This window comes from Sus scrofa, chromosome 5 (assembly GCF_054392235.1).
Source record: "Sus scrofa isolate SSC_HxYL_T2T_F1_AM1 chromosome 5, Sscrofa_HxYL_maternal_Yorkshire_Landrace_v2.0, whole genome shotgun sequence".
In the NCBI taxonomy this organism is placed as follows: Eukaryota; Metazoa; Chordata; class Mammalia; order Artiodactyla; family Suidae; genus Sus; species Sus scrofa.
This window is the reverse complement of record NC_139387.1, coordinates 42,788,101-42,815,029: the sequence shown is the minus strand read 5'-3', so window position 1 is coordinate 42,815,029 and position 26,929 is coordinate 42,788,101. Positions and strand designations below refer to the sequence as shown.

Genomic DNA, 26,929 nt, shown 5'->3' with positions numbered 1-26,929 from the left:
TTAGTCTAGATTTTATGCCACTCTCTCCTCCTCATCTAGTGCTTAGCACTAGGCCAAGCAAACAAGGTATACCCAGTAAATCTTGGGATCTCTATGTGTCTGGTGTCCAGTTTGTATTTTTCCTCCCAAACTATCTTTCTCCTTCCTTTACCTATTTATAGATTTGAGAAGAAAACAGCAGTCTGGGAGTCCAGTAGTCCAGAAATATATAATTTTTATTTAATATAAAACAAGGAGGAGTTCGCATCATGATGCAGCAGAAACGAATCTGACTAGGAACCATAACGTTAAGGGTCCTTGGCCTTGATCAATGGGATAAGGATCCGTCATTGCCATGAACTCTGGTGTAGGTCACAGATTCGGCTCGGATCTGACATTGCTGTGGCAAAGAACCTCTGGGTTATTAACTAAATTAAAATAATATAAGGTCACTAAATAGTTCATGAAAGAACATGAATCAAGATATTTGAGCAAAAGATAATTTTTACTTATACAGGGTTCAGAAAGAATGAGTTATATGAAAAACAAATCTAAGACCAAGATTGTTAAATCAATTTGTAATTTTATGTCGATTTCAATTGACTGCCTCTAACTGATTGGGCATATCTTTATTCAGAAACTTCTTGAAATTGAGGCTTTCATTTTCATTTGAATGAATAAAGGGATATATCCATAGTAAACAGGAAAATTTAAATTTCAGATTTTTTTTCCTATTTGATTCCTCATAATAAATTATAGGGTACTGGGGTAGACTTGTTGAGAGCTAATTAACGATCATCAGTTTATATTTGATTACATTTATTCTTTTTGTATAGCTGACTTATTTTTCAGGCCCCACAGTTACTGTTTAATTTAGGCTGCTAGGAATTTTTCCCCTTATAGCTAATCTTCTCACCCACAATCCAAAGAGCAAGAAGGAAAAGTCAAAAGAAAGGAAAACAGAAGAATGATTTGCAATTTTTTTTTTTCTATCTGAACTCTCTCTCTCTTTTTTTTTTCTTTTTTCCCTCCACTTTATCTCTACTAAGCCATTAAGATAATCCTTACGGAAGTGCTATGAATACCCTTTTTAAAGTGTGGCTTGCATTTCCTGAAGCAATGCAGTTAAAGGATAAAATGTAATAGAGCTAAAGCCGACACAAGTCATGCAGGACCAAGTCGGTTTAAAAGAAAATAAACATGTAAAGATACTGGAAAAAAAAACAGACCTTTAATGTTATACCACACTAATGTGATAACAGGAGATGTGCGGCCTTATGAATCAACCACATCCCACTGCTCCATGTATTACCGTTTGCATGCGACTTGGTGAATCAAGACATACGTCACATTTATACAGGTTTATCCAAGCCAAAAAAACAGTGGGAAGAGAGTGTGGGAAACAGGGAATTTGGTATAATCAAAATTCAGCTGGCTTCCCCCATATACATTTTTTTTTCATAGCAGATTGAGAGGGCATCTTTAATTGATAATCCCCTGGTGTTTATGGAATTAGAGCAGAGATAACCACTTGTACTTGTAGACTTTAATTATTCTGCCCTGATCTGATCAGGAAATCCGGAGCATGTTGTTTTATCAACATAAGGATTACACAGCAGCCAGTAAATCGTCTCAACGGGGAGGTCCAGCGAAATGTAATGGAAAAAATTAATTCTGTTTTTATCGTTTCTGCTTGTTAAGTTGCCATCTCAAAGCCCCAGACTTGTATGTTTTGCTTTGTACTAAAATTGTCAGATTGCTTCAAACAAGTCAGTTATTCTAAGCATATAAATGAAATAACAAAAGCATCCCATTGTTACAAATTCTCCCTCTGTCTCATCCCTCTTAATTTTGTTTTTCCATTTTCATCTTAAAACAAAAATCAGATGCCCTTCTTTATAAATTGCACTGGCTTCATTCCTATTTTCTGCCAGTTCTTATCTTTTTTTTTTTTTTTTGTCTTTTTTGCCATTTCTTGGGCCACTCCCGTGGCATATGGAGAGTCCCAGGTTAGGGGTCGAATCTGAGCTGTAGCTGCCAGCCTACGCCAGAGCCACAGCAAGGCGGGATCTGAGCTGCGTCTGCCACCTACACCACAGCTCGCAGCAACACCGGATCCTTAATCCACTGAGCAAGGCCAGGGATCAAATCTGCATCCTCATGGTTCCTAGTCGGATTCGTTAACCACTGAGCCACGACGGGAACTCCCAGTTCTAATCTATTTAAAATGAAGTTTCTGACCCATTTAGAAGTAAATTTGGCTTTTTGACTATTTCTCTGCCTGCCATACATTTAGTATAGCCAGTCAGATGAAGGCACTCAATAATGTTTTAGAAGAAAATCAGAACAGAAAGAACCCTTTAAAGTCATCGAGCCCTTTATGTTACTTGTAAATAGACAATGAAGTAAATTCCTTAAAATAAAGACAGGTAAAGAGAAAGCCTCCTGACTATAAATTTAGTCAAAATATTGCAACTGACCACCTCAGAGCTTGAGCAAGTTCTTTGTGAAGGTGAAAGAGCAGTTATAAGAAATCTCTGCTTCATGGAGTTCCCACGTGGCTCTGTAGGTTAAGGATTCAGAGTTGTTGCTGTTGTGTTGTGGGTTGGATCCCTGGCCTGGGAACTTCCACATGCTGTAGGCTCAGCAAGCAACAAAAACAAAACAAAAAAAAAGAAAAAAGAAAAAGAACAATCAAAAAGTCTGTGCTTCAGACCCAGGTGATTCCATTCTCTGTCTCCAGCTTCTGGCTTGCTCTCCTCCATCTTTCTCTACAATAGTCTGCTTCCTTTTGTTTAAAAAAGGATGGCTCCTACCATAAAAAGCATCATACTTAAATACAAAGGAAAGGAAAGTTACCTTAAAATATCCTTCATTGTTTTCTGTTTTGACTAGAAGGAACATGTAAGTTAGGGGGAAAAAAATGCTTTATTCATTTCCAGTGTTTGTTTTCTTTTTAAATTCAATCAGTTCATCAAGTAAGAAAAAAATTAATGTCTGAGACATTTGGAAACTACAAGGGATTTTGACCTCTGGTATCTCATTAAATTCCATAAGTAATGGTTTCTAGTAAGTGGAAGCTGGGGACATGTTTAGAAAGTAGTATACCAAAGGAGCATGTGCCATTTATGGGTAGCTTGATCTGCTTATGGGAACACAGTTTCAGTTCAGCTTTTTCCTGCCATCTCCCCTGACAGCAGGACCATAAACTCTGTTAGAATCTACTTTCTTTATATTTTTGCTTGTTTTGTACATTTTTCTCGAAGAAAACATTTTTTCCTTCCCTTATTAAATCATGCTAACAGATCCGTTTTGCTCCACATGAGTATAAATACCAAGGCAACACTGCTCTGAGCAGCAGGCACTATGGTGGATCCCCTTCAAGTGAGTCATGTTTCCTCTCTGAACGCATGTCTTAAATTTGCTAAATTCCTTTTCGTGATGTGTGTCATCGGTTTAAGCAACTTCCGTTGGTTTCATTGAATTCTCATCTGACTTCTGTTTTTCACTAACTGGAAGAGAGAGTCTTAACAAGACACAGAAACACTGGCAACTTTGTACACAAAACAAATAAGCAAACAAACAAAAAGCTGTGATTAGGCCCTGACTCAGTGGTGTTTTGATTCACGAACAGGGTTGCTAACATCTCTAGGAACATGATCTCAAGAAACACCGTAACTATTGCATCAAATTCATTCTTGTATACACTCTTTAGCTCCTCCAAATACCCCTTCCTGTTTTGTTTTTCCTAGTTTTGTTTAATGTGGTCTAAGATGTTCTTATAGTTTTAAGGCAATAGATTAGGAAATTTGTAGAGATGTTTGAGCCTTATGACGATGGAGATACTTCTGAGGTCAAAAGCATTTTTTTTACCTATTTAAAGAAACAAAAGTCCTTTAAACAATGATTCTTCAGACCCGAAGTGTGGTTCTTTTGAAAACTTTTCAATTAAGGATTTCTTTACCAGTTCCTACATATCATGTGGGTAATAATAAAACATCCCTTACCTAGTGAACAGTTGTTATTATTGGTTAAGCTGATGGAAATAAGAGAGAATTATGGCCAGCTGCAAAACATTCAATGAGTGGTGAGAGAAAATAACAGCTGGTATTCCACTTGCTATAAATATTTTTAATTAAAATTTGCCTCCTTGTTTTCAGTTTGGGTTAATAGCAGGGGTATTTAGTTAGTTACTGTACAGGTAAAGGGATGTCTTTCTCTTTGAGAATAGCTTTTTAACTTCTCTGTTAACAATAACTATGAGCAATAATGGTCTTATCCTACTGGACGATAAGAAAATGAGCTTCATGACAAAACTCTAATTCTTTTCTAATTCCGTACCCAAGAATTTCAAGGTTTTAGGTATTTACTTTTAATGCTTGTATTTCCAGATAATGAGTTTTTGTTGTCCATCAGGAGTTCTTACAAAAAGTGAGGATAGTGAAGAGATATGTATCTTAGAAATGCCTAAATGGGCCTGGGTTAGAAGTGTGTGTGTGTGCATGGGTGTGAGGATGGTGAATAGATGTATCTCAGAAATACCTAAATGGGACCCAAGTTAGAAGTATGTTCATGTGCGTGTGCGCACTCACGCACACACACACACACACACACACACACAATTTCCTCACTAAAATTCTGCCTTTTTCTCTTAGAGGACTTTTCTCCCACTCTTCATCTCATCACCCACTTGCTATCAAACATTGATGCTTTCTAGAATTTAGTTTCCCAGGTCATTTCTACTCTGCCTGCCCTCCTCAGACAGTTTTCATTTCTTTGTGGTATTAACCATGGCCTGTTTATTCATGATGCAAAACCCCCATTCTCTATCCCTGCCTTTTCTCTTATGCACTCAGGATATGTATCTTGAGTCCACTATGTACTTAATTGTCATTAGTTTCCCCACGTTGCTTCTCCTTCTGTCTTCTGGTACCAGTTAATGGTACCACTACCTACAGCATCACTGCAGCCAATAGCCTTGAGGTTACATGTGATTTCTCCTGTGCCCTCACATTTTCTTAACTATATCCTATCAGTCTCCAAGTTCTGATGATTTTACTTCTTAATATGTATCAGTTGTTTCCTCCATCTTCATCTTCATAGCTACATCCCTTTATCTTGACTGGGTGCATTATTGCCTAAAATGTTGCAGTAGCCTCTTAACTGGTCTCCTTCTTCTGAGATTTGACTCCTCAAATTTGTCACCTACCTAAAATGAAATTCGGCCATTTCACTTCCATGCTTAAACTTTTTCAGTGGCTTTCCTGCATCTCCAGTATACAGTGTGGAATTTTTCGCATGGAATTCAAGGTCATTCTCCATGACCTGGCCCCAGCCTATCTTTTCTACCACTCCCTACTTCGTACTCCAGGTTGAGTGAAACTGAACTGTTTGAGTCCTTCATTCATCAGGCTTCAAAAATGTAACTTAAACATGATATTACGATGAAGTTGTCCACAGAATCACCCTCTTCCTCTAAGATCCTATGACCCTTTATCCTGTATCTCTTGCGTAATGCCTATCAAAAAATATTATCATTTGTTTACATGTTTCTATCTATGATTGGGCCATTGTTTGATAGAGAAAAATGTCATTTTTTTCAAGTGTATCAACAGTAACTGACACATAGATAGTTACATATTTTATGATATAAAAAGAAGACATTTAAACAAAAATAGGTCAGTCTTTTTAGGAGTCTCTACATTAAATAGACAGTTGTGGGAATCAGAAAAATTTTAAAACACCCATTATTTTTATTTTAATGAAATAGACACTTTATTAGTGAAAGCAGGAGAAGATCTTGTTTGTTATTTACAAATAATATTCAACCCAAATCATTTATTCTCCTGGAAATAATGACATGTTGGAAGAATTCCTTATTGGCTTACTTAATTTACCTCCAGGGACCTAAGACTTATCTTTCAAATATCTTCATAAGATGTATAGTTCATATTGTAGGATCAATATATATATTATTACAATATAAATAACGTAACACATTTATTTTTTTAATGTTTTTTATTTTTTGCTTTTTAGGGCCATACCTGGGCAACACATGGAGGTTCCCAGGCTAGGGGTTTAATCAAAGCTACAGATGCTGGCCTACACCACAGCCACAACAACATCAGATCCAAGCCGCATCTACAACCTACACCACAGCTCACGGCAACACTGGATCCTTAACTCACTGAGCCAGGGCAGGGATCAAACCCACCACCACATGGTTCCTCGTCAGATTCATTACCACTGCACCACGATGGGAGCTCCCTAACACATTTATTTATAAGTAAACTTTATTTGAGCTTTTTTAAAGCTGAGAACTAGATTTAGAGATAAATCTATACGTCTGGGAAGTCATTAATAAACACGTAGTTGAGAATCTGTTTGTGTATATAAGTTGTCTTAGCACTATGGGAAAACTTCAAAAAGTTTCACAAACAGGAATGTTCTATAGAGTCAAAGTTTCTCTGTCTTTAAAAAGTTCTGTCAGTAATGCAGACCAACCTAGTGTGGAAAGTTAAAAATAAATGGAATACAACCTAATATACAACCTACAGACAAGGCTGTGCACACACACTAGTAACTAGTTTTGTTTATTTATTTATTCTGCTGTGCCCACAGCATGTGAAAATTCCTGGGCCTGGGATCAAACCTGCACCACTGCAGTGACCCAAGCCACAGCAGTGACAATGCCAGATCCTTAACCTGTTGTACCAAAAAGGAACTCCCTGATTTTTTTTTAATTGAAAGGGACACTCTAAATCATCAAAAGAGAAAACTTACAGCCAATGTGACAGTCTTGTGTCCAGACATTTTAGAAGATCCTAGTTGGCAGTTAGGATTATTAATGTCCATTTTAGGACCATAAATTTGGTCTTTTGTCGTGTACTGGGATATTGTAACTGAAAATGCCTTGACATATACATGGAACATTGGAAAGGCTGCTAGATGAGTGACAGAAAAGTTTATCTTGGCCTAAAGCTGAGTGGGGAAAAAAGCTGTATTGGAAAAACTAAGCCTGTGTCAGACACAGACATGGAATCCAAATATATTTATGACTATCTTTGTGTAGGATTCTGTGGTTGAAAAATAATAATGATGTGATCCTTGGCCAATGAACACCTTAAGATAACTGGTAGAAACATATATAAAACTACTTTGTGCTAACAATTCAAAAAGAGAATGCTCAGGACTCCAGGGTAGCAAAAAAAATTCCTTAATTGAAAATGAGTTCACAGGAATTCCTGTTGTGGCCAAACAGAAACAAATCTGACTAGGAACCATGAGGTTACAGGTTCGATCCCTGGCCTCGCTTAGTGAGTTAAGGATCTGGCATTGCTGTGAGCTGTGATGTAGGTCACAGATGTGGTGGCATGGACCCTTCATTGCTGTGGCTGTGGCATAGGCTGGCAACTGTAGCTCCGATTTGACCCCTAGCCTAGAAACCTCCATGTCTGGTGGGTGTGGCCCTAAAAAAAAAAGCAAAAATAAATAAATAAAAAAAATTTTAAAAGAGAAAAAAGAAAATGAGTTCACAACAGGAAAAAACTACTAGCTATTCAAGAACCATTGGTTATGAGAAAAAGTCAGTAGATACAACCATTAGGTGGATTAATGTTTTGTAAGAACTCGAGCTATTAGAGCAATCTGAAAAAGACTATAAAATAAATGTTTAATAAGAGATAAAAGAAGGGCTAGAAACCAAAAACAAAAAATGACACATTTAAAAGGGAGAAGACAAATATGAAAAAGAACTAAATAAAACTTTTAAGAATGATACAACTAAAAAGGGAAATAGTGAATTGGAAGATACTTCCAAGGAAATGGTTTAGAATGAAGAACAGACACACATAGAGATACCAAATATCAAAGAGTAGTTAAAATAAATGGAGTACAGAATGACAATCACACAACTCTAATAGGATTCCAGAATGAGAGAAAAGCAACAGTGGGTAAGAGATAATATTTAAGGAGAAAACAGATGAAGATGCTCAATATTAGTGAAAATATTAGTTTACAGACTAAAAACACGCAGGTCCTAAGTAGAATAAAGAAAAAAATCCTCTGCTGTATAGCACAGGGAACTAAATTCAATATCCTGAGATAATCATAATGGAAAAGAATATAAATAATGTGTTTGTGTATATATATATATATATATATATATATATATATATATATATATACATACACAAGTCACTTTACAGGAGAAATTGTAAATCAATTCTACTTCAATTAAAAAATAAAATGAAGGAACTCTATAGTTTACCAATTTTGTACTTTTTAAGGTTTTTTTGGGCTGTTCTAGTTTTTCTACATATCTCAGTGAATTATAGAATGAGTATGTTAATTTAAAAATAAAAGCCTGCTAGGGTTTTGATAAAGATTGCACTGAATCTGTGTAGATAAATTTTGGGAGAATTGACCTCAATGATACTGAGTTTTATGATCACTGAACAACTTATATCTCTCTATTCATCTAATTCTTCTAAAATTTCTCTCAGAGTGGTATACACTTTCACATATTTTGTCAGATATAGACCTAAGTATTTCATAGGTTTTTATTTAAGAAGGTATTAAAATTGTTTTGTTTCTCTTAAAACTGTTCATTACTGCTATATGCAAATACAAGTGGTTTTTTTTTAAGATGTTTATTTTGTGTCCCCCAACCTTGCTAAACTTGATTATTTGTACTGTGAGCTTTTTTAATTTCATAGATTCCATTGGATTTCTGCATTCTTCCTGAATGCCTTTTATTTCTTGGTTTTTGCCCTGGCTAAAGACCTCCAGTACAATGTTGAGTAGAAGTGATGAGAACTGATATTCTTGTTTTGTTCCTGATATTAAGGGGAAAACATTCAGTCTTTTACCATTAAAAATAATTTAGCTGTATGTTTTCTTTTTTTTTTTTAATTTCCCCAATACATTGTTATTTTTTTTCTACTTTACAGCATGGTAACCCAGTTACACATACATGTATACATTCTTTTTTCTCACATTATCATGCTCCATTATAAGTGACTAGACATAGTTCCCAGTGCTATACAGCAGGAAGCTGTATGTTTTCATAAATGCCCTTTTACAAGTTAAGGAAGTTTCCTTCTATTTGTAGATTGCTGCAAGGTTTTATTAGGATTGCATGTTGGATTTTGTTAAATGCATTTTCTGTTTGTTGAGATGATCATGTTTCTTTTTTAGTTTAATATAATAAAGTCCACATTGATTTGATTTTTAAAAATAAAATAAAATGAAGGAAAAAAAATGTATGTATAAGTACATTGTAGTAAAACTACAAAATTCCAAAGACAAAAAGAAAAATTTTATTCTTTCTTTTTTTTTTTTTTTTGCTATTTCTTTGGGCTGCTCCCGCGGCACATGGAGGTTCCCAGGGTAGGGGTCGAATCAGAGCTGTAGCCACCGGCCTACGCCAGAACAGCAACGCGGGATCCGAGCCGCATCTGTGACCTACACCACAGCTCACGGCAACGCCGGATGGTTAACCCACTGAGCAAGGGCAGGGATCGAACCCGCAACCTCATGGTTCCTAGTCGGATTCGTTAACCACTGTGCCACAACGGGAACTCCCAAAAAGAAGAATTTTAAAGCAATAAGAAGTACAGATTACCTTCAGAGGAACAATTAGATTGACAGCCATATTGCTACCAGCAATAATAAAGACAGAAAGACTATTTTAAAATATCCATAAAATGCTGAAATACGTAAATCTAGAATTCTATACTCAAGAGAATTTCTCTGAGAGTAGGATAAACTAAAGGCATTATCTGAAGAAACCTGTGAGGAGGGGTTTAGCACTTATACACTGACACTGAAAGAATTACTCAAAGGTATATTTCAGGGAGAAAGGAATTGAATCTATAGTGTAAGAGTGGCAGTAGTGAGCAAAGAAATAGTAGGCATGTAATTAGATCTAAATAGGTAACGGCTTTAAAATAAATATATATGTATGGGGTATGTGTTATATTTGTATAATTGGAGGATATTTGAAAACTGTTTGTGATACCTCTATTTCAATGTTATTTTGGATGTTCAAGCCAGCATGGTAAGAAAAAGAAATAAAGGGTTAAAGATTGGAAATAAACAAAACTACCATTATACAGATATGGCCTCATTGATTATGTAAAAATCCCATGAGAATCTACAAATTAATAGACTTCAATAGTGTCCTGAATGCTTGCTACATATAATATTAATATATAAAATTAATTATGTCCCTAATTATCTACTATACCAAAAATGTAAATTTAAAATATGTCTTTTAAAATGAGAACACAATGACTAGATATCTAGGAATACCTTTTAGGATATGTGGAAATGTATGGAATGTTATGGAAAGACATTAAAGAAGATCTAAATAAGTGAGAAGATTATACCATGCTTATGTATATAAAATTCACTACATAAAGATGTCAGTTCCTACCAGTTAATTTTAAATTCACTGCAGTCACAATAAAATCTCCTTATGTGTGTTTGTATCGATGTGTGTGTGTGTATGTAACTAGAGAACTGATTTAAAACATTTAATTAACTAACAAAGGGACAAGAATAGCCCACATAATTTTTTAAAAGTATTAGGATGCAGAGGATCTCACTACTAGATGTTACATATATAACAGTATGTGCATGGTTAGTACAGGCATAGATAGCTAAGTAAACCAATGAAGCCCATATATGGAAATTTGATCCATGACAGAGGAGGCATTGCAAAGCCACAGGAAAGGACAGTTTAATCAATAGTCTTGGGACAAATGGGTTTCCATTTGGAAACAATATAATTTGATTCCCATTTTATACCACACAGAAAAATCAGTTCAAGATGAATTAAGACCAAAATGTAAAAATAAACCCTGAAAGCTACAAGGGAAAAAAATGAGAATAATCTATGATCATATTTTGTGAACAAGAGAAAACTTTTAAACAGGACACAAAAATTGCAAATCATAAGGGAAAGTGTTGCAAACTAGATTATATTAAAATCATAATGTCTATTCATCTAAGGATACCACAAAAAGGTGAAAAGTTATATACTGAGAGAAGTTGTTTCCAACACAACGTAATACTACTTTTTGACTATCTGATTGGTAAAATGTTGATGAGGATTTATAGTGAGTAAAAGAGCATGTTGTAAAATATGTTCAGTATAATCCTTATGTAAATTAAAATTGCACAAAAAAATATTGTGTGATATTATGGGTATATTCAAATGTTTTAAAAGTGTAAAGATATGCCCGGGAAAGATATCTGCCAACCCTCAGTGATAATCACTGGGGGCAAAGGATTAGGAATTCTGAAAATAAATAAGACAAAATTTATTCTCAGTAGTGGGTACTAGGTGACAATGTTATTTTTTTCTGTACTTTTCTATGTGTCTAAAATATTTTATCATTAAACAAAATTTAAACATACATTGACTTTTAAATAAGTGAATTGTATATATACACTTGTGTGTGTATATTTGATTAGTCAGAAAATATTTAAAAACATATATGGAGTTCCTTGGTGGCTAGTAATTAAGGACTCAGCATTGTCACTGCTGTGACTCAGTTCACTGTGTTGATGTGGGTTCGATCTCTGGTCCAGAAACTTCCCCCAGCGCTGTGGGTGTGGCCAACCCCCCCAAGAAAAACAATGTGTGATAGTTCTATTCAACATTATATTGTTTTTTTTAGAAACAGTAGAAAAATTATTCTTGCGAAAGGGTCTCATGCCTTCATCTGGACATAGTACGTACATTAGTCAAGTATTAAATCTGTATTTGTTAAAAAGGTTTGATCACTAAAAATATGAGAAAATTGTGTTTTCAGCCCATGTGCACACCTGTATCCCTGTGTGATGCTCTCTCTGAAGATGAAGAGGGTATGGACGATGGTCTGAATGGAACTGAAAATTGGAGGTAGGTAAATCTAGTCTCCTAATAAACTAAATTTCTGAAAATGTCAGAGGGCACAGAAATAATTTATTAGCAAATTCAGCATGCAGCAGAGAGTCATGGATGGCTGAGTTGAATTTGTGTTTGGAGAGACTTCAGTTTACATTTTTCTTTTAAATGAAGATGCAGAAAAAGGCATGAAGGACAGAGCTATTTCAGTATTTTGGTCTCTCCTTCTGTCATGCCCCACTGCCTCTTGTTGGGCAGTGAGGCTCCAGACTTGCATGCTTGCTAAAAAGGTGTCTGGCTGCTAAGCGTTGATGGGCTTTTCCTATTCACTCCCCATAAACCAGACGTAGGACTTTCTTTCTCTGGGGCGTGGCTGAACCATCGAAAAGGTGCTTCTGGCAAAGCTGGTTAAAGACGTGATCTGGCTGAATAAAAATTGTGGCTGTGGTGTTTCTCTGCCATTTGGCACAAGTCTCTTGGGCCCTGCCAGATCCCCTTCTCTACAGCCCTTGTCTCTCTCACAGCACCTGGCCCAGAAAACCTCCAGCCCCTCTGGGTTCCTGTATCCCCCATCTGTGTTTACTTCTGGGATAGCCCTTGCCACTTGGAACATAGCCTGCGGCTTGGGGTTCCATGTTTATGCATCTGAGACTCCTTTGGGACCAGAACTCCATCTTTAAAAATATGCAGGTGACTTGCTCATTGCAGACCTAGGACGTTTGTGGGAAATATATCTGTTGAATGGGTACAATAAAAAAAATTATAGGATCACATATAAAAATGCCTTTATTCCAATTTAGTGTTCCTGGAATACAAACATGTGTGTGTGTACGTCTGAAAAATTTTCGAAACTGCTTTTTAAATATATTAATGTCTCTGTTACATCTTTCCTAAGTTGATGTAGCATTCTACATTACTTTTAAAAAATATTCTAAATTCTGACAAAGTTTTGTTATTTAAGGGTAAATGTCAGTTTTGAAATTAGCTAAGAGGCACATAGAATTCATTTCAATCAAAACATAGCAAAACCATTCCATGGGATCTCTCAAATCTGCCAAAATTATATTTAAAATATGTGAGTTTCTCCCTAGCCTTGGAGACAAAATATTTATAGAGACTGCCTACACCAGGGAGTTCCCACTGTGGCTCAGCAGTAACCAACCCGACTAGTATCCATGAAGATACACATTTTATCCCTGGTTTCGCTCAGTCGATTAAGGATCTGGCATTGACATGAGCTGTGGTGTAGGTCACCAGAAGGGCTCAGATCTGACATTACTGTGGCTGTGGCCATAGGCTGTAGCTCCAATTCAACCCCTCCCTAGCCTGGGAACTTCCATATGCCACGGGTATGGCCCTAAAAAGCGATATATATTAAATAAATAATGTCTACTCCAATCTAGGCCTCCTTAACTCTGGACCCCTTAACTATCTTGTTAGAGCTGTGACTATTTGGTGTTATTTTTTTAACTCATAAAAAATCAAATTAATGCAACAGAATACCTAAGAATGTGTCCCATGTCAACAAAGTGGCAGACATCAGCTTTTTCTCTAACCTGAAGTTCAAAAAATTGGTATTTAGTGCTCGCTTCAGCAGCATATACTAAAAGTGGAACGATACAGAGAAGATTAGCATGGCCCCTGTGCAAGGATGACACGCAAATTCGTGAAGCGTTCCATATTATTAATAAAAAATAAAATAAAATAAACCCCTCCAATTAGAACATTAAAAAGAAACATGATAAATAAATAACAAAATTAAAACATTAAAAAAATTGGTATTTAGTATCTTCAGGAATTTCTTTATTCTTCCTGCTCTGCAGTGACAGAATCTGAAATCATAATTTTACGGTCATTAGGGAGTTCCTGTCGTGGCTCAGTGGTTAATGAATCTGACTAGGAACCATGAGGTTACAGGTTCGATCCCTGGCCTTGCTTCAGTGGGTTAAGGATCTTGTGTTGCCGTGAGCTGTGGTGTAGGTCACAGACGCAGCTCGGATCCTGCCTTGCTGTGGCTCTGGCGTAGGCTGGCAGCTACGGCACCGATTCGACCCCTAGCCTGGGAACTTCCATATGCCACAGGAGCGGCCCTAGAAATGGCAAAAAGACAAAAAAATTTTTTTAAAAATTTTATGGTCGCATTTTTCAGGAGTTTTTGGCTAACTCCATCATGCTGACAGTAATCAGAGGCTCAACTGAAATCATTCTCTTATCAGTTTATATTTTCAGTGATAAGTTTGTTCATGATCAGTGAATGCCAATCAACTATAGTCTCAAAATTCCAAAGAAGTCCCAATGTTGACAATATAATTTTTCCTTATTTTTGTTTGAACTTATGTTTATCTAAAAGTGTTAACCTATTGGTAGAAAAGTGCATAGGCTCTATGTGTGGTATCAGCAGAAGCCCAAAAATAGCTTATTGAGAGTTGATGAAATTTGTTTCTTGTTCTGTGTTTCTGCTCTTCCATGCTTGGGGATGTTAGATTTTAATGAATAATTCAACGGCTTAGAGTTAATTCCCACACCCCCACTATCCCACTTGAACAAACCAAACAACACTAATAAGTAATAACAAAGAGGACCCAGACAAGCTGAGGTCTTTTCATAATGCTAATAACACTGTATCTAAAAACTTAGAAATTAGCACATGGAGACATCAGGGACTTGATGCTTTAATGATAGGTCTTGTATTTGCCCTTCAGGAATGTAATGTGATAAAAAGTTACCCATGGGAATTCATAGAATTCATTCAATTGGTTATTTAAAAAATGTTTACTCTACACCTACTATGTGCCAAACACTATGTTTGACACAGGGCAAAAATATTTCTTGCCTCTAAGAAACTCCACTGTCTTCAATGAGTCTAGTGAGCTCACATTTCATTTATTAAAAATATTACTGATGAGAGTTCTCTGGTGGCTCAGCAGGTTAAGGATCCAACATTTTCACTGTTGTGGCTCAGGTCATTGCTGTGGTATGGGTTCCATCCCTGGTCTAGGAACTTCCACATGCCATGGGTCCACCCCCCAAAAAAAATATTACTGATGACCTCTTGCTCACAAAGACTGACACACTTTAAACACAATAAAAGAAATTTTATGTCAACCTAAAATGAAATATAGACAAACCCTCAATGTAAATCTTCTATCATGACAATTATAATAATGAATAACACTTGGAAATTCACCTGTGTACAATATGCCATTAACAGTTTATGCCAGCATAACAAAGTGATATGGACTGGGTGGCTTATAAACAACAGGAATTTATGTTTTGCAGTTCTGAAAGCTGGAAGACCAAGAACAGGGTAACATCATTGGCAGAGTTCTGGTGAGGACCCTCTTCCAGGTTGCAGACGACCACCTTCTTGTTGTACCCTCACCTGACGGAAAGAGGGTTGAGAGAGCTTTCTGGGGTCCCTTTTATGAGGGCACTAATCCTGCTCATGAGGGCTCCACCCTCATGACCTACTTACCTGCCAAAGCCCCACTTCCTAGTACCAGTGTATTTGAGAGTAGGATTTCAACACATGAATTTTGGAGGGACATAAACATTCAGTTTACTGCACACCATATATGGTCTTAGGAGGTAATTGCTATTATTACTCCTTTATACAAATGGGGGCACAGAGCATTACTGAAGTTCCATTGCTTGTCCAACAAGAATTTAAGCAAGGATTTGAGCCAAGTAGTATGACTCTAGAGCCTAGAGTAGAGATATTTTCAAAACACTTTTGGTTGAATAAGGTATAATGAACTTCTAATATTCTTTAAATTTTTAAATATCTGAGAAATACCTTCTCCAGAATGGGAACTTGTATTTAATATGCCCCATAATATGTAGCTTGGGATAGCCTTCCATTTTTAAAAACACGTATTTTCAAGCTCAGACTCTGTCCCTACAAATGGAGCGCAGCCCCTGTCATTGAATTCAGAGTAGTTACAAATTTAGGCTTCTCAAAATTAAGTTATTCACATCTTTTTGTTGAGATAAGTTGGTGCTGGTAGCTTTGTTTCTATTTGATTCAAATATTCTAATATTTATTGATTGAAATCTCATATTTAAAGATAAAGTGCTATGAAAAAACCAAAATGATTTTATACCACCCAAACACATAAAAGCAAGTTCTAATCAATTTTAGGCTCCTGCTAAGTACACCAAGCCCACTGTATGAGCCCTCTGTATATGATCAACATTATTTATAGATATTAATAAATTGGGATGATATTCATCTGTTAAAAACAAGAACCCAATAAATATTTAAAATATAAGGTTTAGTGTAGACTCTCCAAGTCTAAGGCAGCATGTCTGAATTATCATCAAAGAACTAACTTCATTCTCTTTCTGCTCCATCAACCTTAGTAATGACTTTTATCCTCATGATTTCAGGATGGCTGCTATAATTTCATCTATCACAGACATGTTTCAAGCAGTAAGAATGGGGAAAAGCAAAGCAACAAAAAGCCTGCTTAGTCCCCAGGGACTTCCATCTAAAAGTCAGAATTGAGCTACATAGCCAAAAGGCTGGGAGTTGAACATATTTGTTTTTTAACTTCAATAGTGGGAAAAACAAGAGAGAAGGGTTGGAAAAAATATTAGAAGAGCTATAAGATTGACGACAGAAGTCATTTGCAGATTTACCTCAGAAACTATGGAAAACATGGGGATGTTTCTACATCTCTCTTCGTGTGTGTGACTCATCACTTATTTTGATAATGAAAGGTCTAAGATAATTTGGGTTCTTGCTAATTTACTTGGTTACTTCAGGGAGAAAACATTAGGGTGCTTCCTTTTGAGGTGGCACTTTTAGGGCATGTGACTGCTCACAATGACCAAAAAAGAGTAGGATCCTAGCTTGGTACACACACAGAGAGGGGGGCCCTTGGGAAACAGAAAGTAAGACCATATGGGTACCACAGGGACTTTATTCCCAGAACAATGTCCACAAGGGTTTATTGAGCATCTCAGGATTCTGAATTGGACCTTCACAGCTGCCGTTCTAGAGATGAACAAAGACATAATAACTATAATCTGTACCTAGTCTCCAAGAAGTTCTCAAATTATCCTTTCAGAGGAAGACCTTGACTATGCCACTGGGATTGAAGAGATGGAAGTAGAATTCCATCTTATTACTGGAAGGAACCTTCAGAATTCATGTTGTCCAAGCCCTCTTACTTCATCTGAGGAAACTGAATTCCAAGAAATTATTTGCACTGGGATAGGCAGGTAAGGGTCTTTTTGTTGTTCTTTTCTATTCTACCAGCTAGATGAAGTGGGAACACTCCAGTGTGTTGCCACGGCACTGTGAGCTTCCCATTCACAACACTTAACTGAAAATACCTGATTAGCGTCTTTCACATCTACACTGTAAACTTTCATGCAGCTACAGACTATGCAGTATTTTTCTAGGGTCCGGTACAACTTTGGGGATAAAGTAGACACGACATATTTTTACAGAGTGAGCAAATGGAAGACTAGATGGTCTGAAAGATGCTGAGCAACACCTGGTAGAGGTTATAATCAAGATCAAGGCACTTGCAGATTCAGTGTCTGATGAGAGCTGACTTTCTGGTTCACAGATGGTTGTCTTTTTTCTGTCTTCACTTGGCAGAGGCAGGCAGAGGCTTTTCCCTGGCCTCTCTCTTTGGGAAGGGTACAAATCCCATTGGTTAGACCCAATCATCTCCCAAAGGCCTCACTTCCAATACCATCAACTTGGGGGTAAGGATTCGTATATAAATTGGGGTGGTGGGGGGGACAGAAATATTCAGATGGTAGCAGTTATATCCACCTTTCCCAGGTTTTATCTAAAGGAAAATAATTTCTTTGGGGAAGAGCTACGTTTAGTTAGCTTCAACCACATACAACCTTTGCATTAATTGTTTTATGTATATGTAGTATCTGCATGTGTGTAATTTTTATCACAGCCAATCATGTAAAATAATACATTTCCTACTTTACAGTTGAGAAAATGGAAATGTAGAAAAATTAAGTAACTTGACCAAGGTCACGCTGCTGGTAAGTTGCAGAACTAGGATTCAGATACAGACACTGGTCTCTTTATCCAATAGCTGGTCATTTAATTATTTGTTACGCACGTGCTATGGAAGGGATAGTGTGTAAAAGGCTGAAGAAGCAAAGAAAGTTAAGTTAGAGCCCCTGCTTTCAAAGTCACTGCTAATTTTAGAAGAATATAAAAGTGGCTGAGGGCAAACTCAGGATAGCACAGAGAGCCATGATATGGATGAAAGAAGAGTGGTTTTTCCACTTGAATTCTCTTTTGAAAAATACCCTTTCTTTAGAAGAAAATCAGTAAATTAAGCCTTTCAGAAAATTAAGATTGTAAAATATATAGCTCTTTGTTTCTTTCCTAATTATTTTCTCTGAGCACAGAAGTGGCCATGGCTCAGAGACTGTGTTCATAGACAAGCCCCTGGCCAGCACAGCACCTCTTCCTCCAGTGCTAGCACATCCTACCTTCACCTCCTGCAACATCCTGAAGTAGGAGGAAAACCTTTCTTTTCCTTATCCTATCCTTAACATCTGTTTCCATGTTAGCATGAAGTCCAAAATGCGAAGTTCCTGAATTGTGAATATATGCTATTAAGTTGCAGATAATTAAACTGTATTACAAGTTCCAGGGGAACTCTTTCTTTCTCCCTCTTTCTCTCCTTCTTTCTTTTCTTCCTTCCTTCCATCTGTCCTTCCTCCCTCCCTCTTCCTTCCTTCCTTCTTTCTTTCTCCTTTCTTTCTTTCTTTCTTTCTTTCATTCGTTGCTTCCTTCTTTCTTTCCTTCCTTCTTTCTTTTCGTTTATTGCGGATACATGAGGAAGGTATGCTCACAGAGACTATAATAATTCTATCACATCCCCCCTCTCTCTATTGCATTATCATTAGCTGAAATTTCATTGTATATGTTTGTCTTCTCCAATTAGGCTGTAAGCACTATATGTGTCTTATTTACCACTATGTACTCTATGCCCAGAATTGTGTCAAATGTACAGTAGACAATAAATTTATTCAACAAATATCTATTGAGTCTGAATGAATGTTAAAGGAAGCAATAAATGCTCTGTTTTAATAAGAACTTTTATGAGGCTAAAAACTGTATCCTCTAAAAAGGAATTAGCACCCCCCCACACCTATTTTACCAAAATGTGACTTTTTCTCATTTCATTTCTCTGACAGAATATTCAATTTCCTTTAGAAAAGAGAGAGTGACAAGGGATATAGGGTCCTATTCTAAATGGTCACAGGTGTTTCAAATATATATCAATGAGTAACAAACATCCTGAGAACATAACGTCTTCACAATACTAAATATTTATTAACTCTCCTGTTTCTGGATTCTGGGTTAGATACTTCTTTTGCTCTGTGTGGCGTCTACTGGAGCTGAAGTGTTTAAGCTTGATTCTTCACTCCTCATGTCCGTAACATCAGCTGTGATGACTACATCTGAGAGCTAGGCGGCACGTCTCTGTCTCTGTCCCTCGACTTGGCTAGATTTGGCTTCCTCCTAGTGATGTGGTTGCAGGGTGGCTGAACTTCTTATACTGCAGCCCTCTTCCAAGGAGAGAGGAAGCAGAAGCTGCCAGTCAGTCCTCTTGAAGGCTTGACCTGGAATTAGCAGAGTCATAGCCACAGCAACCTACTGGTCTAAGTCACAGGCCAGTGGAGAGTCAAGGGAGAGAAGTAGACTCAGTCTCTTGTGAGCAATGGCTTGCATATCCAAGGAGGGAGGGCATCAATGGTGGCTGTCCTTGGAGACTGCCTATCATAATATGGGTGGTATTGCTTGGGGTGGCCTGCCTGCCTTTGGGTTGTTGTGGCTGTGTGCCAGTATGCACCAGGCAGGGATGATGATCAAAGCAGTGTGTGAGTTGGGCAGACATTGCACCCTCCTGGCTCCTAACTTGAGGCTACTGACAAATGGACGTTACTTCATTGCTCTGGTGTGGCAACAGCTCCAGCCAAGTCCAGCCAGACACCTGCCTGTCCATCCTAAAGTATGACTAATTACCATTAAACTCATTCTTCAGCTTTATTAAGCACCTGTCTTCTGCAAAATCAAGTGAGATTCATAGACTTCCTCATTAATCATCACAGCATCCCTGTTGAGAGTTTCAAGGAGGTAGGTGTGTTCTCATTTTGATAATAAAGGAGGTGCAACGAAATGAAGCTCTAGGAAAGTTAACCAAGATCACACAGCTGGACAGATAGAATGAAGAGAAGTGGGGGGGTGGCAGTGGGAGAAGGAGAGAGAGGGAGACTGATCTCAGAGAACAAGGAAAGGTGAATCATCAAATGACTTTTCCTTTTCTCTTCTAGTGCTATATGGCAACTGCCTAGGTATCTTAAAATACTAAAAGATTTCCAGAAGCAACATGCTTCTGGTGTAATCAAAGACTGAGTTGTCCCCCTCAGAAGTGGCTCATAATAGACACCCAGTAAATGGGAGTGTTTGCTGAAAGTTTTTTTTTTGTTTTTTTGTTTTTTGTTTTTTTTTGGTCTTGGGATATTAAAGTTAGTTGAACTAGGACTAAAAAAAGTTCTCTTTTGGAAGTTCCCATCATGGCTCAGCAGTAAGGACGCTGACTAGTATCCAGGACTACACAGTTCTGATCTTTGGCCTCCCTCAGTGCCCATGTCTCTGTCTCTGCCATGAGCTGTGGTGTAGTTCGCAGACATGGCTCGGATCTGTGTTGCTGTAGTTGTGGAGTAGGCCGGCAGCTACAGCTCTGATTCGACCCCTAGCCTGGGAACTTCCATATGCCACAGGTGTGGCCCTAAAAAGCAAAAAAAAAAAAAAAAGTCTTCTTTATTTATTTTATACCTAGCGATTTTTTTGGGGGGGGGGTCTTTTTGCCATTTCTTGGGCTGCTCCCATGGCATATGGAGGTTCCCAGGATAGGGGTCTAATCGGAGCTGTAGTCACCAGCCAACGCCAGAGCCACAGCAACTTGGGATCTGAGCCACATCTGCAACCTACACCACAGCTCACAGCAACGCCGGATCCTTAACCCACTGTGCAAGGCCAGGGATCGAGCCTGCAACCTCGTGGCTCCTAGTCAGAGTCGTTAACCACTGAGCCATGATGGGAACTCCATATACGTAGCGATTTTTGAAAAACAACGGAATTAAGTTACCTGGTCTGCATGTTATTAGATGCATCTGAGTTTATACATTTTGACCTAAGTCTGCATGACCTCAAACTAGTCAGTTAGTATTTCTAGGTGTTAGAATCCTCATCTGTAACCTGATAGAACTGGACCAGATGGGCTCTAAGATTTTTCTGCCTCTCAGTGTCTGTGGTTCCCTGGCTAGAGAAAGCCATCATTTGTGACTATTGTGCCCTCTAGTGGCAAAAATCAAGGAAAACTATTTCTCCTGAGAAAAAGTACAAGTCCACACCCCATCAAAACCTGATAAATATTTTGACAAATGCTTAGCCTTGCTTCAATATTGTTCTAGTTCATCTATGTAGAAACACTCCCAAAATTAGCAGCTTTAAACCGCAAATATTTTTACAGTTTTGGAGGGTCAGGAATCTGCCAGAAGCTTAGGTGGGTGCTTTGGGCTCAGGGTCTCTTAGGAGGCTGCAGTCACCTGAAAGCTTGCCTAGATGCCTATGGCAGGAAGCTTTAGTTCCCCACCCTATGGACCTTGCCACAGGGCTGCTGAAGACATGGCAACTGGTTTCCCCCAGGCAGAGTGCAAGAAAGAGAGAGATGCAATGTCCTTTGCCAACTAATTTCAAAAATTATATGCCATGGGTGAATTACTAGAATTATATAGCTTCAACATAAGAAGACCTCAAAAAAGCTATTCCACTAAGGAGTAAGTAACCATCGTGGCTCAACGGAAATGAATCTGACTAGTATCCATGAGGACGCAGGTTCAACCCCTGACCTCGATCAGTGGATTAAAGATCAGATGTTGCTGTGAGCTGTGGTGTAGGTCACAGACAAGGCTCAGATCCCAAGTTGCTATGGCTGTGGTGTAGGCCGGCAGCTACAGCTCCAATTCAACCCCTAGCCTGGGAACCTGTATGTGCCATGGGTGCAGCCCTAAAAAGACAAAAATCCAAGTTGTACAGGTACATATTACTTTATATGCATATGACTACTATAAAATACTTATGTAATAAATATATACAAATTTTTAATGTATAAATGTCATATATAAAATACTTAAAGCCTATTTTATCTTGATTAAATATTGTGTGTGTGTGTGTAGTAGTAGTAGTAGTAGCAGTAGTAGCCATAGAAACAAAAATAGCCATGGAAGGAGTTCCCTGGTGGTGCAACAGGTTAAGGGTCTGGTGTTGTTACTGCAGTGGCTAGAGTTTTTGTTGTGGCAGGGTTCAATCCCTGGCCCTGGAACTTCCACATGCTTTAACTGGCAATATTTTATGTCTTAAGTTTAATTATGACTATACACATTTGTTACAGTAGTCTGTTTGCTTTTTTGTAAGTCTGGAATAGTTTCTAAAAAATTAAATCATATAGTTATTGCCTCTAGAAAACAGAAATGGAAGTGTGAAAAGAGGTGACTTCATTTTGCATTTATTAAGATTTTATTATACAAGCATTTATGTAAATCTGGAGCAAAAATGTCAAAATACTAACATTTATTAATTATAGGCAGAGGGGTCCGGATGACAGTTGCATTGTTCCTTGAATGTTCCTTTTTTATACTTTTTTTCAAAACTAAAAGAAAAAAATACAGCCATTTTCTTTGGGGAAATATGCTACATGGGCAAATAATCTTTATAAAGGAAGGTTATACCAAGTCACCACAATTACAGCAGATCATCTTTTTGGTATTACCACATTTGCCTGTAGAAATAGAAATCAACTTATTAGACAATTCAATGCTTTTCTCTTTTTTTTAAGGGCCGCACCTGTGGCATATGGAAGTTCCCAGGCTAGTGGTTGAATTGGAGCTTCACAGCTCACAGCAACGCTGGATCCTTAACCCACTGAGTGGGGTCAGGAATTGAACCTGTGTCCTCATGGATAATAGTCAGGTTCGTTACTCCTGAGCTACAATGGGAACTCCCCAATCAGTGTATTTTTAAAACCTCTCAGAAAATATCGAGAGTTATTATCCTCCCCTACAATAAAATTTTAGCAAATAATTCCTCCATCTATCTTTTGATTGGATCTCATCATTCTTTAAGCGCACCGCTTTTGTCAGAAATGGTGGCATGGTAATGAGGGATGATGATGGTAAAGCCTGAAATTTTATTAACACCATTAGGTAACTTACTTTCTGTACTGCAGTCCACACTGTGTGTTTGCCCCTCTGGCCAGCATCCATTCCCCTTCTTTAGGCAGCTGCTCTCAATTTCCCCTTAGAGATCATTCCCTCCCGTTCCCAGCCCACGTGGTTTATGATCCATCTCCGGCTCCAGCTTGGGATCTGGGACTGGTCATTGAGAGTGTTCCTGGGACTTTCTATGAAGTTGTTAGATAGAAACTCCTCTTCAGTTGAGAATTTAATTCTCAGTCTGCTGGTAGATATTGTTGCTTTAGAATGAAAACAACAGAGAAAAAGGGGGGTGTGTGTGGATATCTCGAGATTGTAATACTGAGAAAGAGCATGAACTGATTGCTGTTCCCTAATATTGTTGAGGTCCTAGATCCAGTTCCCAGGTATGCAGGATAATAAATCCTCTTTTATATTTGTTACTTTAATTTTTATGACCTGCAGTCAACAGAATCTTGAGAAGTATACCCATATGCAGTTACTGAAGCATCCTAAAATTCTAACTGTGAAAGGCATGTGCCTGTTTAACATAAAGGAATCCAGCCCCCTTGCCTCTCCTGGGGAGCTCCAAGATCAGGGGCCTCCAGTGCTCATGAGGTCAGATCCAGGCTTCTGAGATGCTCCTGCCATGCTGTTTTAAGGCAAGGGTCCTTAACCTGACAACGTGATCATCCAGGGGATTTTTGAAGAATGTGGCAGGTGTGTGACCATCTTATCAAACTGTGAGTAAAATGATAGTGTACTCAAACGTATGTGCTCTTCTGGGGGAAGGGTCCATAGATTTCATCACATTAGTAAAGAGACTGGTAAAACAAAAGAAATTATATCTTTGCTAAATAATTATAGGCAAAGAATAATGTTAGAGTTTCCAGTTCTCTAAGCATGTCACGTAGCAAGACATTTTTATTTGTTTGTTTTAATTTCCTGGCTGCAGCTGAGGCATATGGAAGTTCCTAGGCCAGGGACTGAATCTGAATGAGGGCTGTGGCAACAGTTAAAACCCATTGTGCCATGCCTGGGATGGAACCCACGCCTCCTCATCAACCTGAGTGGCTGCAGTCAGATTCTTAACCTATTGCACTGAGGTGGGAACTCCTAGACTTTTTTTTTTTTTTTTTTTTTTTTTTGGTCTTTTTAGGACAGCACCCATGGCACATGGAGGTCCCAGACTAGGGGTTGAATTGTAGCTACAGCTGCAGGCCTACACTACAGCCACAGCAACTTGGGAGCCGAGCTGCGTCTGTGACCTACACTATAGCTCACCATAATGCAGATCCTTAACCCACTGAGTGAGGCCAGGGATCCAGCCCTGCTCCTCATGGATACTAGTCAGGTTCATTACCACTGAGCCATGACAGGGAAACCTAAACTTTTTAATTGGAGAATTTGAAATAATGAAGAAGCAATGTCAGCATCATATTAACAACATGAAATGACTTATTTAAATAAAAACCCATTAAATGTTTAAAATACTTCATTTAAAAGTTCATCACGGGCCATCTGTGGTTACTACTATCTGAAGGATGCGAGAGGCATTTAGACTTAAGAAATGACTAGAAATTGCTTCCTGGAAAAGTTCAAATATCCCCCCAATGTCATGTAAACAAATAAAAGACTGTAGTTTGCTTGTTCTATCTGCATAAAATAATAATTCTCTGTAGTATCAATACATTTCACATGCCGCTGATTAGATCTTGAATATTCATACATGCATGCATTGAAAAGCCTTCTGTTGCTTTGGTGGAATCTAATATCATGAAATGAGTTCCAGCTTTCCTTTAGGGAGAAGAACATTATAATGAAATTAAATCAAAAGCTGTTGGTTTATCAACAAGAACAATAAGGAAGAGAAAGAGCAGGAAACAGTAGGAGAGGCTAGATTAGATTCCCAATGAAATATTAATGTTCTGTGAGTCTGGGGCTTGGAGAGACTAATATTCAAGCAATAATGAGTGTAGTTAGACCCCAAGCATTCATTGTATGTACAAGTCCCTTTGTCTGTTGGGGTGATAAGACAACAGAATTCCAGAAGGACAGAGGCTGAGTTAAGGGAAATTGAGCAGGATTGTATAATGAGGATCTCAGCATAAGGAACAGCCATCTGGAAACTGGCTTTTGATACCAGGCAAGCTCTGCCCTAGGTAGGTAAGAGTGAAAAAAAAATGTGGTTTTCATTTCATGACTGATTAGAAGGATGAAACTTCTGGCTGGCCCTTTGAGGGAGAATCACCAAAATTAGGAACACCTGTAGACCCAAGTTTCTCAACCTTAGAGCTATTGACATCTGGGCTTATATAATTCTTCCTTGTCAGGGCTGCAAAATCCTTGGACCTGCCGAACTTAAATATGGAGTAGGGTCACCCCTCCATATGATTCTGATGTTGGCCAAAGAAACAGTAATCTAACTAAACTCTTTCATTTCACAATTGAAGAAACAGAGGTTAAATGCCTACTCAAGATTCAACAGCTGGTTAGCAGCCCCATAGTACACCACAGCTCCTTATCCAGAGGGTCTGCTAAGCACAGAATTGTAGGAAGAACACCTGCACCCTGACCCATGAAACATCTTGCTGCATAACAGAAAACAGTCCAAGACTGGCTGAATATGTTCCTCAAATTTTGTCTCTCTCAGGATTCCCAGGTTTCCTAGGCTTTTGTGCAGAATACTTTGCTTTTACTAACATTATTTTTCTAAAGATAGGTTAATAAGGAGTCCCTGTTGTGGCGAAGAGGAAATGAATCCATCTAGTATCAGCAAGGATGCAGGTTCTATCCCTGGCGTTGCTCAGTGGGTTAAGGATCCAGGGTTGCCATGAGCTGTGCTGCAGGTCACAAACATGGCTCAGATCTTGTGTGGCTGTGGTGTCGTAGGCCCGCAGCAGCAGCTCAGATTTGATCCCTAGCTTGGGAACCTCCACATGCCTTGAGTGTGGCCCTAAAAAGTGGAAAAAAAAAAAGTTAATACCATGATTAATTTATAGTTAGTCTGCTTTATTGTGTTTTTCTTTTCAACTGTTATCACTAGATCACGTTTAATATGCCTTCACTTGGGAGTTCCCATCGTGGCGCAGTGGTTAACGAATCCGACTAGGAACCATGAGGATCCTGCGTTGCTGTGGCTCTGGTGTAGGCTGGCGGCCACAGCTCCGATAAGACCCCTAGCCTGGGAACCTCCATATGCCGCCGGAGCGGCCCAAGAAATAGCAAAAAGACAAAAAAAAAATAAAATAAAATAAAACATTAAAAAAAATAATACTATGCCTTCACTTGGAGTTAAAGGAGGTTTATTTTTAGAGCCACAGGTATTATTGCTGTTATTAATGTTAATAGATTTTTTTTTTTTTTTTTTAGCTGAGCTCAGGCCAGGGATCAAACCCAAGCCACAGCAGTGACACCATCAAATTCTAACCACTCAGCTACCGGGGAACTCCAATAGATAAATATTGATTTAAGATTTTAAACCTGTCTCTGAGGTTGACTGGAATAGAAAGCTGCTTATGTGTGTTAGAAAATACTCTTTGTTTTTGAAAAACCCTGTCTTGATTGCTTATTTTTTAAAAAATTAGCAAAACCCCCATGATAGATTACTATTGGAAAATATTTTTATCTCTGATAAATGAGTGTAGAAATGTTAAATGGAAAATAAATCACATTTATTAGCCTTATTTTTTAAAATAAGAGGTAAATGCACAACCCTGACATTGATATCACATCCTGACTTCTCTGGGTTAATTTTGTGTGAATTAAGGTCTCTAACTCCAAAGGAGAGTTATGAGGCCAATT

At 38.0% G+C, this 26,929-nt stretch overlaps 1 protein-coding gene and 1 non-coding gene across 2 annotated transcripts in view; both read left to right on the top strand.

Moving 5' to 3' along the window:
- The window catches only part of LOC146403340 (uncharacterized), a 481,678-nt gene extending 462,775 nt beyond the window's left edge, over positions 1–18,903 (top strand). Inside the window, exons 8-9 of the transcript XR_014845436.1 lie at positions 11,802–11,890; positions 16,948–18,903. The gene's annotated coding sequence lies outside the window, so the exon portion shown is untranslated. The remainder of the gene's footprint in view (positions 1–11,801; positions 11,891–16,947) is intronic.
- On the top strand, positions 13,459–13,561 carry LOC146403341 (U6 spliceosomal RNA). The gene has a single exon (XR_014804726.1). It is a non-coding gene; the product is annotated as a U6 spliceosomal RNA (small nuclear RNA).
- Positions 18,904–26,929: the final 8,026 nt, after the last annotated feature.